The sequence below is a fragment of the Cebus imitator genome, unplaced genomic scaffold, assembly GCF_001604975.1.
Source record: "Cebus imitator isolate Cc_AM_T3 unplaced genomic scaffold, Cebus_imitator-1.0 Scaffold458, whole genome shotgun sequence".
Classification (NCBI taxonomy): Eukaryota; Metazoa; Chordata; class Mammalia; order Primates; family Cebidae; genus Cebus; species Cebus imitator.
This window is the reverse complement of record NW_016107773.1, coordinates 1,102,214-1,118,218: the sequence shown is the minus strand read 5'-3', so window position 1 is coordinate 1,118,218 and position 16,005 is coordinate 1,102,214. Positions and strand designations below refer to the sequence as shown.

The 16,005-nt window shown below is 41.4% G+C and overlaps 1 protein-coding gene across 4 annotated transcripts in view; it reads left to right on the top strand.

Annotated features, from left to right (window-relative positions):
* The window catches only part of PLAC1 (placenta enriched 1), a 193,496-nt gene that overhangs the window by 62,842 nt on the left and 114,649 nt on the right, over positions 1-16,005 (top strand). The gene's annotated exons all lie outside the window — the stretch shown is intronic.

The window sequence follows — 16,005 nt, the reverse complement described above, 5'->3', positions numbered from 1 at the left end:
AGGTGGAATGTCACTCTGTTGCCCAGGCTGGAGTGCAGTGGCATGATCTCCGCTCACTGCAACCTCTGCCTCCTGGTTTCAAGCGATTCTCCTGCCTCAGCCTCCCGAGCAGCTAGGACTACAGGCACACATTACCACACCAGTTAATTTTGTGTATTTTAAATAGAGGTGGGGTTTCTCCATATTGGCCAGGCTGGTCTTGAACTCCTGACTTTGTGATCTACTGATTTTTGAACACTGATTTTGGATCCTGAAATTTTACTGAAGTCTTTTATCAGTTCCAGGAGACTTTTAGTGGAGTCTTTAGGGTTTTCTAGGTATAGAATCATATTGTCAGTGAAGAGGGATAGTTTGACTTCTTTTCCTATTTGGATGCCATTTCTTTCTTTATCTTGCCTGATTGCTCTGGCCAAGACTTCCTTAACCATTCATAATGTTATACAATGTATTTTACAGGAGGAATGGAAAGAGTTGATTAATCAGGAGAGTAATGAATGAAGAGGTTAGATAAAAGAGCTTCTACTGAGCACCTACTATGGGTCGACTACCGAAATAGTATATTGAAGTTATAGTAGCAAATAAAATAGACAAGGCTTTTGCTCTCATGGAGTTAGGGGAGAAGAAACAAGTAAATATATAAATAAACAAGATAATTTCAGATCATCATAGGTATAATGAAGGCAATCAGACAGAGCAATAAAAAAGAGGGTAACTGAGGGATGGAGGCTAGTCTATATGAAGTAATCACTAAAGACCTCTTTGAGCAGTGATATATGAGGTACAATCTGAAAAATTAGGAGGCAGGAACCTGAAAGTTCAGAAGGAGAGTGTTCTAGGCAGAGGAAACACTTCTGGACTGAGGCAGGAATGAGCTTAGCTTACTGAAGAAATAGAAAGGACTCTGTGGCTGGTATATGGCTAGCAGAAGAGAGTGTATATGAGATGGGATAGGTGATTTATACAGGTGCTAGATGAGACAGGGTTTTGTAGACTTGTAATGAATTTTTATTTGATCTTGAGTATGATTTGAAATCAAGGGATTTCAGGATAGGGATAATAAGACCTGATATATACTTTTTACAAGATACCTTTGGCTACTGTGCAGGGTCAGGACTGTAGAAGGGCAACACATGAGCTGAAAGACCGGTTAAAAAGCTGTCTTAGTCAATTTGTGCTGCTATAACAATGTACTGCAGACTGGGCAATTTACCAACAACAGAAATTTAAAAATTTTTAAAAATACATTTTATTGTGCATATCTGAGGTTTACAGCATGATGTATGGAACACATACAGATAGTAAAATGGTTATTGTGGTGAAGCAAATTAACATTTCCATCATCTCACGTAGTTACTTTTTAACAATAGGCATTTATTCTCACAGTTCTGAAGACTGGAAAGTCCAAAATCAAGGCACTGGCAAGCTTGTTGTCTATGAAGGCCTTTTTTCCACTTCCAAGATGCTGCCTTGTTGCTGCATTTTCTGAAGGGGAGGAACGCTGTGTCCTCATTAGGCAGAGGGGCAAAAGAGGCAATAAGGGACAAACTCCCTCTGTCGAGCCCTTTTTTGAAGGTATTTAATCCCATTCATGAGGGAGGACTCCTCATGACTCAATCACCTCCTAAAGGCCACACCTCGTGCACATATACACCATGGAATACTATGCAGCCATAAAAAAGGATGAGTTCATGTCCTTTGCAGGGATATGCATGAAGCTGGAAACCATCATTCTCAGCAAACTAACACAAGAACAGAAAACCAAACAGTGCATGTTCTCACTCATAAGTGGGAGTTGAACAATGAGAACACATGGACACAGGGAAGGGAACATCAAACATCAGGGCCTGTTGGGGGGTGGGGGACTAGGGAAGGGAGAGCATTAGGAGAAATACCTAATGTAGATGACAGGGTGATGGGTGCAGCAAACCACCATGGCACGTGTATACCTATGTAACAAACCTGCACGTTCTGCACATGTATCCCAGAACTTAAATTATAATAATAATAATAATCAAAGACCACACCTCTTAATACTGTTGCATTGGGGATTAAGTCCTTGCACAAATTTTGGAGGGGACAAAAACCATTCAAACCATATCAGAGGCTAATGTTGTAGCCTGGATGAGGTTGAAGTGGCTTTGATGAAGATGACAGTAAGCGAACATCACAGTAGATATAGATAGAACGGTAGATATTTAAAGTACATTTTGGAGGAAGACTTGATAGATTCAATATATGGAGGCTGAGGGTAAGGAAAAGAGGAGAAACAAGGTTGGTGCCTTGTTTTGGGCCTCTCTAGGTGGATGATGATGCCATTTTTTGAATTATAGAAGAGCAGCATGGGAATATATTTTAGGGGCAGAATTAAGGGTTCTCTTCTGGTCACATTATATTTGAAATTCTCTAACAGCTATCCAAGCAGATATTTTAAGAAAACAGTTAGATATGTGAGTCCAGAGCTCAAGGGGAGATGTCAAGATTGTAAATGTCGATTTAGTAGTCATCAGCATATAGATAATGATTAAAGTCATAGAATTGTAGGAGATCATCTAGGGTGTAATGACACTAGAAAAGAAGACTTAGCCTTGGAATACTTTAACATGTGGAGATCAGGCACAGAAGGGAAAGGTAGCAAAAGAGACTGAGAAGAAACAGCAAGCAAGATAGGATAAAACCAGCTATTTATCTTAATAAGATGACTGAACAAGTATGTAAAGATATAGACACACATGTATATTCATCACAGTATTTTTATAATAGCAAAAATTGGAAATAAATGTACATAGGGAGTTAATTAAATCATGGCATACATATAGTATGTATAATACATGCATATATATACTATAGAATATGCTAGGCAAACTTTTTCTCTTTTTGAGATGGAGTCTCACTCTGTCACCCAGGCTGGAATGCAGTGGTGCGATCTCGGCTCACTGTAACTTCTGCCTCCCGGGTTCAAGCCATTCTCCTGACTCAGCCTCCCTAGTAGCTGGGATTACAGGCACATGCCACCACACTCAGCTAATTTTTTGTATTTTTAGTAGAGATGGATTTTCACCATGTTAGCCAGGATCTCGATCTCCTGACCTCGTTATCCACCCTCCTTGGATTCCCAAAGTGCTGGGATTACAGGCGGGAGCCACCGCACCCGGCCACTAGGCAAACTTTAAAAACGATGATACCAATCAATATTTACTGACATATAAATAGGTCCACAATACACGTAAGAGCAGATTACAAAATAACCGATATAGTATGAAGATATCAATGTAAAATTATATGTGTGTATGTGTCTGAGCATGTATGTAAATAGGGTCATAATGGTAGGTGTTTTTTTTTTTTTTTTCTTTTTTTTAGACAGAGTCTCACTCTGTCGTCCAGACTGGAGTGCAATGGCATGATCTCGGCTCACTGCAACCTCTGTCTCCTGGGTTCAAGCGATTCTCCTGCCTCAGCCCCCTGAGTAGCTGGGACTACAGGCACGTGCCACTATGCCCTGATAATTTTTGTATTTTTAGTAGAGATGGGGTTTCACCATGTTGGCTAGGCTGGTCTTGAACTCCTGATCTCAAGTCATCTGCCCACCTTGGCCTCCTAAAGTGCTGGGATTATAGGTGTGAGCCACTGTGCCTAGCTGGTGTTTTGTTTTTTTACTTTGTTTATTAATGTATCCCCTGAGCCTAAAGCAATGTTTAGTATCCATTCGACACAGATGAATATTTGTTGAAGGAATGCATAAATGAATGAACAAATAAATGATTATAAAATATTAACCACAATATTAAGAGTGATAATCTCTAGGCCCTGTGATAAAAGGTCCTTTTTTTTTCCTTTCTTTTGTATTGCATTAGTTTTTGTTGTTGTTGTTGTTGTTGTTTTGTTGTTTTTATTGGTTTTTTTGTTTGTTTGTTTTTTTACAATGAGCGTACATTCCTTTTATCAGGAAGAACATTCTTTTAATTTTTGAAACCACCCTCACCTTTGTCACTTACCTATGACTTCCAAGTACCCCTATTTGGGTGAATTCAGAGAAAAACAATTTCTTTCCTACTGAAAATCCATATGGGGGCAGGACTATCAGAATGATAACAGGAAGATATGTTGGCTCTTGGAAAGCTGGAGGCAGAAAAGGTGAACTAGGAGTGAAGACCGACAGGAGCTGTGAGAAAGAAAGACTTGTGCCTTGGAAGAGAAGAATTGAGCTGAGATTTTCAAAGCAGAACAACATAGAACGAGAAGCTGAGGGCCTCTTGCAAGCCCGACCTTGGGGAGATGAGCATGTGGAACATGTAGAGCACGGTGAATTTTGCAATCTAAATTCTTGATTCACAGTGTAGACAGATACAGGAATTAATAAAGGAGCCAAGCTACGACTCCCAGATTCTGCTGTTTGGTATAGAAATGCCTCATTCCCTTTGGTGGTAGCAGTGGAAAATGAAGGCAATTTTCTGTATGAAGAGGTCCCTGGTTCTTTGTCTTTCTCTGAGGCTGTAAGAAAAACAAGTTGGATTATGTATTTTGAATAACTGATTGGATATTCTTTGGGATTCCATGTATGTGTTTGCCTAATCTCTCTCTATCCTCCCCTCCAGTCCCCCTCATTACCTACCCACTCCCTATCACCAGAAAATACTTAGATTTCTCCAGTATGGGAGGTTAGTCTCCTGCTAGCATTTCTCCTATACTGTACCATGTGAAATGAATGCTCATTTCCTTCCTGGCCTTGAGTTACAAAAGTCTCTCTGCTGTTGCCCAAGTCTTGGAAAGTGCAGGCTCCTGGAAAAGGGCGGTGGTAGATAGAGTTGCCAGATAAAATACAGGACAGCCAGTTAAATCTGAATTCTAGATAACCAATGGATTTTGTTTGTATAAGTATATCCCAAATATTGCATGGGACATACTTATACCAAAAAAAATAGTCACCGTTTATCTGGAATTAAAATTTAATTGGTTGTGTTTTTTTTCCCTAAATCTGGCAATCCTAGATAGAGGGGAAAAAAATCCCTCTTGTGATACAAGGGTTTCTCAGTGCTTTTCATCTAAAACTTACCAGATGTTTCTTAGATGGCCCTTCAATTTACAAAAGGGGAAAATGACTAACTGATTAAGTCAAGGTTAGACTGCGAATCAATGGTAGGGCTGAAAATTTAAGTTTTCTAGTTTTCCAGCACATGATCTAATTCAGCGATCTTTTATTAATAATTTATTGGCTGGAAGGAAACAGGATTAGAATGATCACAAAGGTAACATATTCCCATGAAAAGTAAATTTTCAGAAGATGCTAAAGGTCACAAGCATTAAGGTTTTACTTTACTCCACAGTCATGACTAGGCTTAGCCTCTAAAGATATGTTTTTTCACAGTGTAGTCTTTATTCTAACTGCATCAGAATAATCTGGGAAGCAGTCTGTAGATATAGACAGAAAGTGAAGGTAATTGGTCCTTTGAAAGTTTCAGTTCCCTGTCTTTGTCTTGTAGGCACCTCAATCACTGCCTCCATTTCCACAGCCTTTAGTTCCACTAACAGCCTTTATCTGGAGGGTCTCAATGACAGAAAACTTTTTGGTTACTTTATGTTTTGTTTCTCCCATTACATATTATAAAAGGTAATTTATTAAAAGACAGAATTGAGGAGGGGTTTGATATCCCCCCCAGCACTGCCAAATAAAGGAATCCAAAATAACCATTAGATGTAAAAGGACAGATGATTGACCTAGCCTCTATTAAGTCACCAAATTTAACTGGATCTTGGAAGCTGAAGAATTCTCCATCACCTACATCTCTCGCATTGGGGCCGTGCCATTTCACAAAATTTATTCTCTACTTTTCCGAGGCCTGACTCCAAAGAACTAATCATATCTTAATAATTTGGTACAGGGCCATCCAGGTCAGTATTGCATCCTATCAGATTGAAGTACAGAAATGATTATCAAACATTAAAAAGAATGAGGTCAAGAGGTACAACCTGACTTTCAAAACATTCCTAACCAGAATGACTTTTTTAGTTGAGGAATTATGATGATCTCTAATAGAACAAAGCAAACGTATACAGTCAATCTGTCATTTCAGATTTATAGCAAACAATCTCACATTTGGTCAATTCCTCAATCGTATGCTCATAAAAATGATATAAATAGTTTGGTAGCTCACCCTATGGTACTAAAATGCAAGTAACCCAAGATGGGTTGGCTATGTTGTTCTCATCTCCTTTTATCACCAGAGACTTGACTCTTCTTAGCTGGCATTATATGCTGCCAGTTGATACTTGCCTAAATATTTCCTTCATACTCAGAACATTATAGTTACTTTTTCAAGCTTCAAATATTTCCAACTAATTCTAGAAATACGTGAGGTACGCCTGAAACGCTGACAGCTGTAGCTTACACCCAAAATAGTCAGGCCTGCTCAAGGAGATGCATTGAGCAAACAGAACCAGGAGTTTTGAAGCTGACAGCTGAACAGGCATCAATAGGAAATTGCCAGGTGCTCAGTTGATCCAGCTAGAGATGGGAACAGATTCCATTTCTAGAAATAGCACAGAGGATGCCAACAGGTCATGGGATATAAGCTACTGAAGAAATCTTCCCTTCCATTTTCTAGGGAGCTTGAAGGGTAGCTCAGAAACCTTAAACTTGCTGAAAAAATTAACATGTCTAATAAATAATCTTTGACATTGACTTGTTGAGCCCCTATTAGTTTCAAGTCACTTTCCTAGGCACTGTTGGGGGCACGGATACAAAGAAGTTTGAGACACAGGCTCTAGTCACGCAGTTTTCACACCAGTTGGGGAAACAAGACCCATATGGCAAAGACTTATAAGGGGTTAGGTTCTTGGTGAGAAAAAAAATCATTGATAGACAAAGTGCACTTTGAAAATTCCTTTGAGAGGTGCTATACCATTTTTCAGTAAGTCAAACGCATTTTCTTTTCCCCTACAACCTTATACCAGATCACTCTTTCTTTAATCAAGAACCAAGCCAATTGGCTTGCACTTAGAGGCTGTGTTGAATTTTTTAAAGTGCACATATTTAAGCATGAGAATCTCACCATGAGAAACCCACAGGAACTGACACCATCTGAAGGAACATCAGATTCACATCTCTCAACTCAATTTAACTCCAGGGCAAAACTTGTCGAGTGGAATAATAGTTAGGATTGCCCACATAATTTTCAATTGCTTGCATGCTCTTGCTCTGTCTCTCTCTCTCTCTGTCTCTCTCTCTCTCTCTCTCTCTCTCTTTCTTTTATATATCAGCCAACTCATATAAAAATGGTGTACTTGTGATGTGCCTCTCCATACCCATGTAACAAGACAGGAGGGGCTACGCAAAGGCGGGCTTCACCACTTACTGACCTTGGCCCAGTGAACCCCTCTGAGCCTTCATTTCCTCACTAGTAAAATGAGGATAATAATTGCGTCTTCCTTGCAGGATTGTTCTGTGGATTAAATGCAATGATATTTGCAAAATTTTTAGTCTAATGCCTGGTAACACAAAAGCCTCAATATTAACTATTATAGCAAGTGGTTTATCTGTGGTGTGTCAAATGAAAGAGACATGCCTTATGTGTTATAACGTACATAACTGAATAGTGTATTAGCAGGGAGGGCTTCATGGGTGAGATAATTTTTGAACTTGGTGAGATATGGGTAACACTGAAGAGTTGGAGGGAGGAAGGGAATGATGGTGGAAGTAGGGAGAAAGCCAAGACATGGACAAGTCGGGATGTCTAGAGACCAGAAGTGCATGCGGGTGGGCATTGAAGCCTGTGGAAGGGAATATTGAAAATGGTATCGGAGGGGGAAGGCAGGGCCATGTGATTGAAGGCCTTGAATGCCAGGCTATGGTGCTGGAAGCAGTCAAGAACTGTTTGAGATTTTTCACTCAAGGGTGATGGGATGATAAAACATTTAGCATCCTTTCAAATTCAGCTCATCTGTCAAGTCCAGCTCACAGCCCCTCCCCCCCTGCATCTCGCTCTTCCTTTTCCAGACACTGTTGACACTGATTGCTCCCCTGCCCCCCAATAAATTTGCCCTTAATCTACCACCTTATCTCAAGGGTAAATGTTTTCCTTGAGTTGTGCGTGTGGGGGGAGAGAGAGAAATATTTTTCTCCAGAGATAGGGCCCTGCCTTTGACTTCCTCTGTCCACCACACAGAGCTTAGCACATTGTGGACTCTGAAGGAATAATTTATGAGTTAACTCAGTGATTGATTATGGACATGCCTAATTGGAGCACCAAAAACAAAGTGTCCCTCAGGCAGGATGAGTACTGGCTCTGTGAGGAATGTAGGAAAATTAAAGGTGGACAGGGTTATAGGTCATGGGCTTATTCCTGAAGCCCCAGAATCAAGTTTTTTGAACATTTTCCTAAATGTCTTTGCCTAAAGACATTTGTTAGCCTTGAATCTGCCAAGCCAAACAAAGGCTTGCTGGCTGGGCTAACTAGTATCCTTACCAGGAAATGCAGGAAATGGAGAACTCTCCTCAAAGAGATGCCCCAAATGCAGCCCTGTGGGGGAGACCAGCTTCCTCAGATGCCGGGGAAGGAAGAGAAACAGCCTCTATCTTTAATCACAGCTATTCAAGAAACAGGCTCTGCTGAGAGCAGCAGTCTCTGGGGGGGTAGGGGGGGAGAAGGAGAGTCTTTGCAAAGGAAACTCTTTTCTAACCTGAGGTCAAGACCAGGAGTCAAACTTTGAAGGGACTGGGAAGGAAAGCCTGGGTATGTAATGAAAGGAAAGAGCCTCTTACGCCCTGGTTCCGAAGAACCACAGCTCCATGCCTGTCACCATCCGTCTTCAAATGAAATAACCCATCTGTGACAAATCTTCATTTGTCCAATGTGGAAATGCAAAGCTTTTCTAATATACATCTGCATGTTATCCTGGTTTGCAAAAGCCTCCAAGTACATCAACAAAAGAAGCTGCTTGAAATGGATTCTGGTTAGCTCTTGTCCCCTTGCTCATGTTCAAAGTGATGTCATTGCTGACAATTCAGAACGCTGCTACCTGCCACCTTCTGCAGGCTCCCAGGCTGTTTTCTGAATTCCCAGAATAAACTGTTTCCATGGCTCCAAAATGAACCCTTCTTAGGCCTCTACCAATCAGATCTCATTCCTCAGCCCACCCATGTCATCTAGCTGCTAGGGAGAAAGCATTCTTATTTAACTAATGCAGACTAAGGTGTAAGTGAGGTCACACACGAACTAGCCCAGGTGTGTTTGCATTTCCAGAAGGGCCATCCTAAGAAACAGAATTCTAAAGTCAAATTTCCACAGTTATTTTGGGGCGTTGTGTGATGAGACAAGCCTTATTGGGCCAACTCAAATATACCACATGGGTAACCGCCTCAGCGACGTCTGATGCCGTTCCTTTCTCTTGGAATGTTCTGGCCTCTCCTGTTTCTCGCTCCAAATCTTATTTTTCCGTCAAGGCTCAGCTCAAGTCTTACCCATGAAGCCTGCCCAGAGCACACCTGGCTTGAATTCCTGCCCTGCTTGGAAGTCATTGCTCCTCATTTGTTCCATTTGAGTTAGTTTGGTTTCTTCAAACAGATCCCGAGCTCTTGTGAGAGCAGGAATCATGTTTTAAACTTCTTGCCACTCTTCTACAACTCCTGGCATGATGCTGGCTTCACAGGATATGTACAAGAAATTTTCGTAGTAACAGCCATTGCTTTCCCACATACATCAGATTTGAGTTCCAGCAGCCCTGTAAGGTAGGTGGTATTACCCCCATTTTACAGAGGAACTTGTGAAAAAAAAAAAAAAAAAAGAAACACTGCTCAAAAGGAAGAAGTTAAAGTCTTGTCTCCTCTCTATTTCTGGAGATTGTCAATATATCAGTCAATATGATATTTTTGTGTGTGACCTCTGTGCCCTGCACTATTGGAAATGTAAAAAAGGTGTAGACCTGGAGCCCTGCCTTCAAGTCAGCAGTGGCTTCCAAACGCGGTTAATCACCAAAAATACCTCAGGAGCCTGTTAACATAGAAACTCCCAGGTCATCCCCAGAGATTCTGACTCAGCAGATCTGGGATAGTGCCTTGGTATTTTCTCAAAGCCACCTGAGGAATTCTGATAATCAGCCGTGTTTGAAAACCACTGCCACAGTGATCCATATCTTATATCCACGCACAAGTCAGGTGTTCCTGGAAGAGTGGGAGGCACAGCACTCATGGGACTGGGACCACACAAACTTCATATTTTAATTATATGTTTATTTTAGTGTGTATCATAAAGACTATAACCATTCCACAAAACTATGGTTTCCCAGATATGATGCTTTTCTTTCATTAATAGTATATTTAGGCCAGGCGCGGTGGCTCACGCCTATAATCCCAGCACTTTGGGAGGCTGAGACAGGTGGATCACAAGGTCAAGAGATCGAGACCATTCTGGTCAAAATGGTGAAACCCCATCTCTACTAAAAATACAAAAATTATGCCTAGCTAGGCATGATGGCGCATGCCTGTAGTCCCAGCTACTCGGGGGGCTGAGGCAGGAGAATTGCTTGAAACCAGGAGGCGGAGGTTGTGGTGTGCCGAGATCGCGCCATTGCACTCCAGCCTGGGTAACAAGAGCGAAACTCCGTCTCAAAAAAAAAAAAAGTTTAAAATTGGTAAAAGTAGACAGAGACTGCAGATATGGCAATCAGGAAGGTGGTGTGCAAGTGGCTGGTGTTTGGGAAACTGTTGTAGTTTGACTCCCTCGTTGTACTTAGTAGGGCATCAAGGCTCAGAGAAGGGCAGGGACTTGCCCAGCATCACACATTGAGTCAGTGGCAGGGCCACTACTGATATCCAGGTCTTCCAACTCTGTCAGTATTTTCAAATTTATATCGTCTGATTCATTGCTCAAATATCACTGTGTTGGCAACAGACACAGGAGGCACCCCGTGGATGCTAGAGAAGTTGGGGAGGGCTTGATGGAGGAAGTGGCACTTCATGAAGGCCCTTAAAGATGGAAGGATTTGTAACTCAGAGGAGATGAAAAGGGGCATGAACACAAAAGTCTATCAGCAAAAATGAATTTGGTTTTTGTTTTGTACGGACATAGTGAAAATGGAACCCTGGCTGCAGCAGTTATGTTTTGAAATAATAGAAGCCTCTTGAACAATATATTGGTTTGGACTTGATACAATAAGCAATAGGCAGCCCTTGTAGAATTTTGAGCACAGGTGTGACATGGTGAAAGCAGGCTTTTAAAAAGATTAATCTAGCAGTGGCCAACAGGATGTATATAATAAAGCCAGGCCAGTGAGTGGGTTCTTCTAGGAATTCAGCCACGGTATGACAGGGACCAGAACTGGGATGGTGGGAGTGAGAACAAAGAGGCAAAGGTAAATCAATGACTCATTCAAAGGCAAGTCAAAGGCAGAACAGCCAGAACTTAGTCATCCATGAAAGGACAGATTTAAGATTCTTAAGCCTGGACGATGGAGTCATAGTAGTGCCCTTAACTGAAATGAAAAGCAAAGGAAGAGGAGATAGCGTGGGCAAAGCTGAAACATTTGGTTTTGGACGTGACGAGTTGGGGGTGGTAAAAAAACATCCAAGTAAAGTAGTTTCCACGCAGCCTGAAATATGAGATTGGTGCCTGGGTTACAGAAAAGACGTCATTAAATTCTCATTTTAAATAGGCATAATTTACACAAGGATGGTGCGTTCCAGTGACATCCTCATTTGTGTTTAGCATTAATTTGAAAGACATATTGTTTTCATAAAGAAATTGTGGTGTAAGACTTTGAATGCAAGAGAACAAGCATTTAAGTGCCTTCAAAGCCAGAAAACATCAAGCAAAGGGTGGGACTGGCCCAAGTGAATTATTACAAATCTTCACTTCTGGAAAGAAAAGAGAGAAAATCATGGTGTAATTTCCAGCTGTCCTTTCCTGGAGCTTTAATGCATAGAAGGATTTAGTGTCCTTGTCACCCAATACAACCTTTTAAGAACTGCTGGATGAGTATTTAGTAATGAACCTTTGGGAACACCTTGTATGGAACCCAGCTCTTCTGCAATTAATGCAGGATGGCAGCTGCCTGAATGATTCATGTCAGAGCATCATGTAATATCACATAATTTGACAAAGTGAGAATGGGAGAGTTGACAATATTTGCTCTGTTGTCTGTTACATACTTGCTCAGTGAATGAAAGGTTATACCTCCTTAAGCATAACTGACAAAACTCTTGGACTTGCTAACCCAAAAAATTTCATCTCTGATTTCTATGAGCCAAACTGCAATAAACCGTCCTAGTTAGGGAAAACAGCAGATTCCGCAGAGATTCTGGTGTGCTCTTAGAGCAAGCAGGGAGTCGGTTTGCTCTGGACATTTTTACAGGGAGAAGGACTGTGGGAGCCTTTTATTTCTCTTTCTTGGAGTCTGAGCCAGTCATCAGGGAAACTTGTGAAGTTTCTCTTTTAGCCCTTCCACCATTCTTCCTGTCTTCTCTCTTCTCACAGCTACTTTTGATAGCCTACAGGCTTGCCTTTAAGTTCCCAGAGCTAGCACAGCTCCAGGTCCCCACTGTGAGACGTCACTAAAACTCATAATAACTATTGTGTATTGAGAATTGACAATGTGTCAGACGTTGTGCTAGGTGCTTTATATTATATGTTATCTCAGTTACTCCTATAAAAACTTATGAGGTAAGTACTATTATTCCCTTCATTGTACAGATTAGAAACGTGAGGTTTAAAGAAGTTAAGAAGATTCTACTAAAGCACAAACCTGAGTCTGGAACTCTTTCCACCACATCACCCTTCATCATAAAGTGATAGGAAAGACAGGGGCATAACCTAACTAGCGAAAAGCACCCAGATCAACCCTAGCAACCAGCAGACTCTCACATCATTTTTTTGAGCAGGGAAGTTCCTAGAGGCCCTTACATCTGCCCCCTAAGGCAGACTCCACTGAAGGCCTGAAGCAGGGGTGTCCAATCTTTTGGCTTCCCTGGACCACACTAGAAGAGGAAGAATTGTCTTGAGCCACATAAAAAATACACTAACATTAATAATAGCTGATGATCATAAAAAAACTCATAACGTTTATGAATTTGTGTTGGGCCAAATTCAAAGCTGTCCTGGGTTGCATGTGGCCCACAAGGTGTGGGTTGGACAAACTTGGCCTAAAGGAAACTGGAAAGATGGTTTTTAATTTTAACATGGGCAAGGGGAGAGTTTTGTTTTGGCAGGAAGTTTACAGTCATTCTTTAGATGCTTTCAAGTTAAATTGTAACACACATTTTTTTCTTGGGAATATCCATTGATTTTGAATTTGCATTTTGATTCTGTCTAGCCCTGCCATGACTGATCTGTGACAGAGCCATGATGCCAATATCCCTTTCATAATCTCTTTCTACTGAAACATTGATCTTAAGAGTGGCGTAGGACTTGAGGGGCAATAAGAAGCTTTAGGGTTTGGATTTATCCCCTGTTAAATTGCAAGTCTCTTGAAAGAGTAGACTATCATCTCTTCTTGCATTACCATCCAGTTCTGTATTGGGATTAATTCATCCCATTGGTTTCCAAGATGAAGGCCAAGAACCATGATTCTTGGTCATATTGAAAGAAGAAATGAGACAAGAGACAAGCAGAAATATTGTAGCTCTAGAAGGGGGCAACCAAGAGAAGCCTGGGCTTCTTCCCAAATTTATCAAGGCTCAGTGCTGGTTCTGAGGACATGGCAGTCTGTACAGGCAGCCAATGCCGAGGCTTAAACTAAGACCCATTGCCTTCTGCTATGATTCACAAAAGGTTGAAGGAGGATCTTTAAAAAGTTATAATAACATAAGTGCTGTGCTGCCTTAACGAAGCTAATCACTGCTGACCTACCCTAAGGGTTTCAAGGGGTTTTTACATTAGTAGACAAGACTCAGACTGAGCACGTCACACTCTCTCACCTAGTATTGACTGTGCCAAACAAGATGACTAGCTGAGATGAAGGAGGGTTTCTAACCAGGGAAATACATTTTCCTTTGTTTATTTACTTTTCAATAAACTATCCCACCAATTACTGGTCAAACCAGCAATTCTGCCCTCTTTAGTGTACCCTGGGTTTGTCATTACACCCTGCAAGAGATACTTAGGATCACCACCTTTCCCATCTTCAAACCAGAGAAAGACAAAACTCAAAGAGAATTTCAAACTCATCTCTTCCCACCTTTAGTTGCATGGATGGGGAACAGAGGGTCCTAGAGAAGGAGATGGATTTTCTTAAAGTCATGTAGTGGCTTAGTTATGGGCTAGAACCCAGATTTCCTGATTCCTGGATGAGGAATTCCACCCCACCACAAGGTGACTCCATCAATAGCTGACCTCCGATTAAGGGCTTCTTGGCTTACATGTGTGTCAGGTTCCAAAGTATTCTCCTCACTGGCTTTTCGGACTCACTTGATAATTCAAGGCTGTTTGGATAGTGCCTCAGTGTCATCCTGGATTGTTCTCCCCAGATCAGTTGCGATCCAGGCCAGGATGGAACATTGCCACAAAGTCAGTCCTCCCTGGCCTCTGCACTGTGAGTAAACGAAAATGAATGTCTCTGTCTTCTGTCTGGGGCTTTCGGATTGCTGAGCAGATGTCTGTCTCAAAATGACTCCTTAGATACTGGACAAGGAAAAATATTAGCTATACAAGCCCTGATAAGGGAACACAAGCTTTTAGAGTGTTAAAAAGCTATTGTTGCCTATTTCCCGCTCCCCCACAAGACCAAATGCACAAAATATTGAATTTTTCCATTTTAAAGAAGATATACATAAAGTCCCCTGACTTGAATAGCCTTTTAAGCCTTGTGTTTTTAGAAAATTGGCTTTTAAACCCAAACTTGAGCTCCTCTGAGGAGCTCTTAACCTTTCCTTCTACCAGGCATTAGATTTTAGTTACCATTTTTTCCATTCACATGAAGTGAGCACTATTTCCTAGTATTAACCAAAAAAAAAAAAAAAAGAAAGAAAAGAAAAAAAGAAAAGAAAGGATGCCATTTTGTTCAGCCTGCTGTATTCCATATATTTCCATGTTTTACCTCCCCTTATTCACCAGACTGTGACCCAGTATGGACACTATTTTTGGAGCTAACTTAGGCAATAGAACTGCAGCACTGGGATGAGGAATTTGAGAAGGGATGCCTATGTATCTGGTGCTAGGCTCAGCTCTTGTTTCACTGCGAGCCTCAGCCCAGTAAAAGTTATGATATGGTGTTGCTACCTAATGCTGCAGATGTCTCGTTCCTGCTGGATCCACTTTCAACAACTCAAATATAGCAGGGGACACAAGTTGGAGCATGTTCCTCAGGAAGGGAACATGACACATGGCCACTCAGGAGGGCAAAAGCTACTCCTCTGTAGAGACTGACAGCTGCTCTGCTGAGGCCCTCTGGAGCAGCCAGTCAGCCTCCCAAGACAGGAAAAGCCATTTACTCTCCTCTACCACCTTTTGCCATGAATAGAGAAATTCAGGATAAGACTGTCTTTCTCCTGCATAGTCCAAGTCAGGGATGGCCCTGTGTACACTTTATGGGATTTGAGGGATATGCCTAGCACCAGCTTTAAGCATAACTGAAATAGATGACCATCTCCACATTTTAATGCAAGGGGCTGTCCAATAAGGCTCAAATTATCTCCCCTTTCCAGCCATCATGCTGGCAGAAATCCTAGACCAGTCATGTCAATCATGGACACTACCATTTCTACCATTTCCTTCTAAGGGAAACTGCACAGTCCCTTGCTGAAGAAAACAGCCCTAAATTATTACTTGAGAATGGAGTGGTAACTTCTTAGATTACAGTTGGGTACCTGACCCAAGCTGATGGATGATCTTTGTATGAAGTGGCCTAGCAAGAAAAAAACTGTACTTAGTAGGGCAATGGGAAGTAGCTGGGACGGATGACCTGTCTTCTGAGGATGTAAGTATGAAAATACTGAGATTTCCAGTTTCTTGGCAGCAGAAGTGTAAATGAAAAGACACTAAATCAAAGCAGAGTCCAACCTACAGTGGTTTTTTTTTTTTT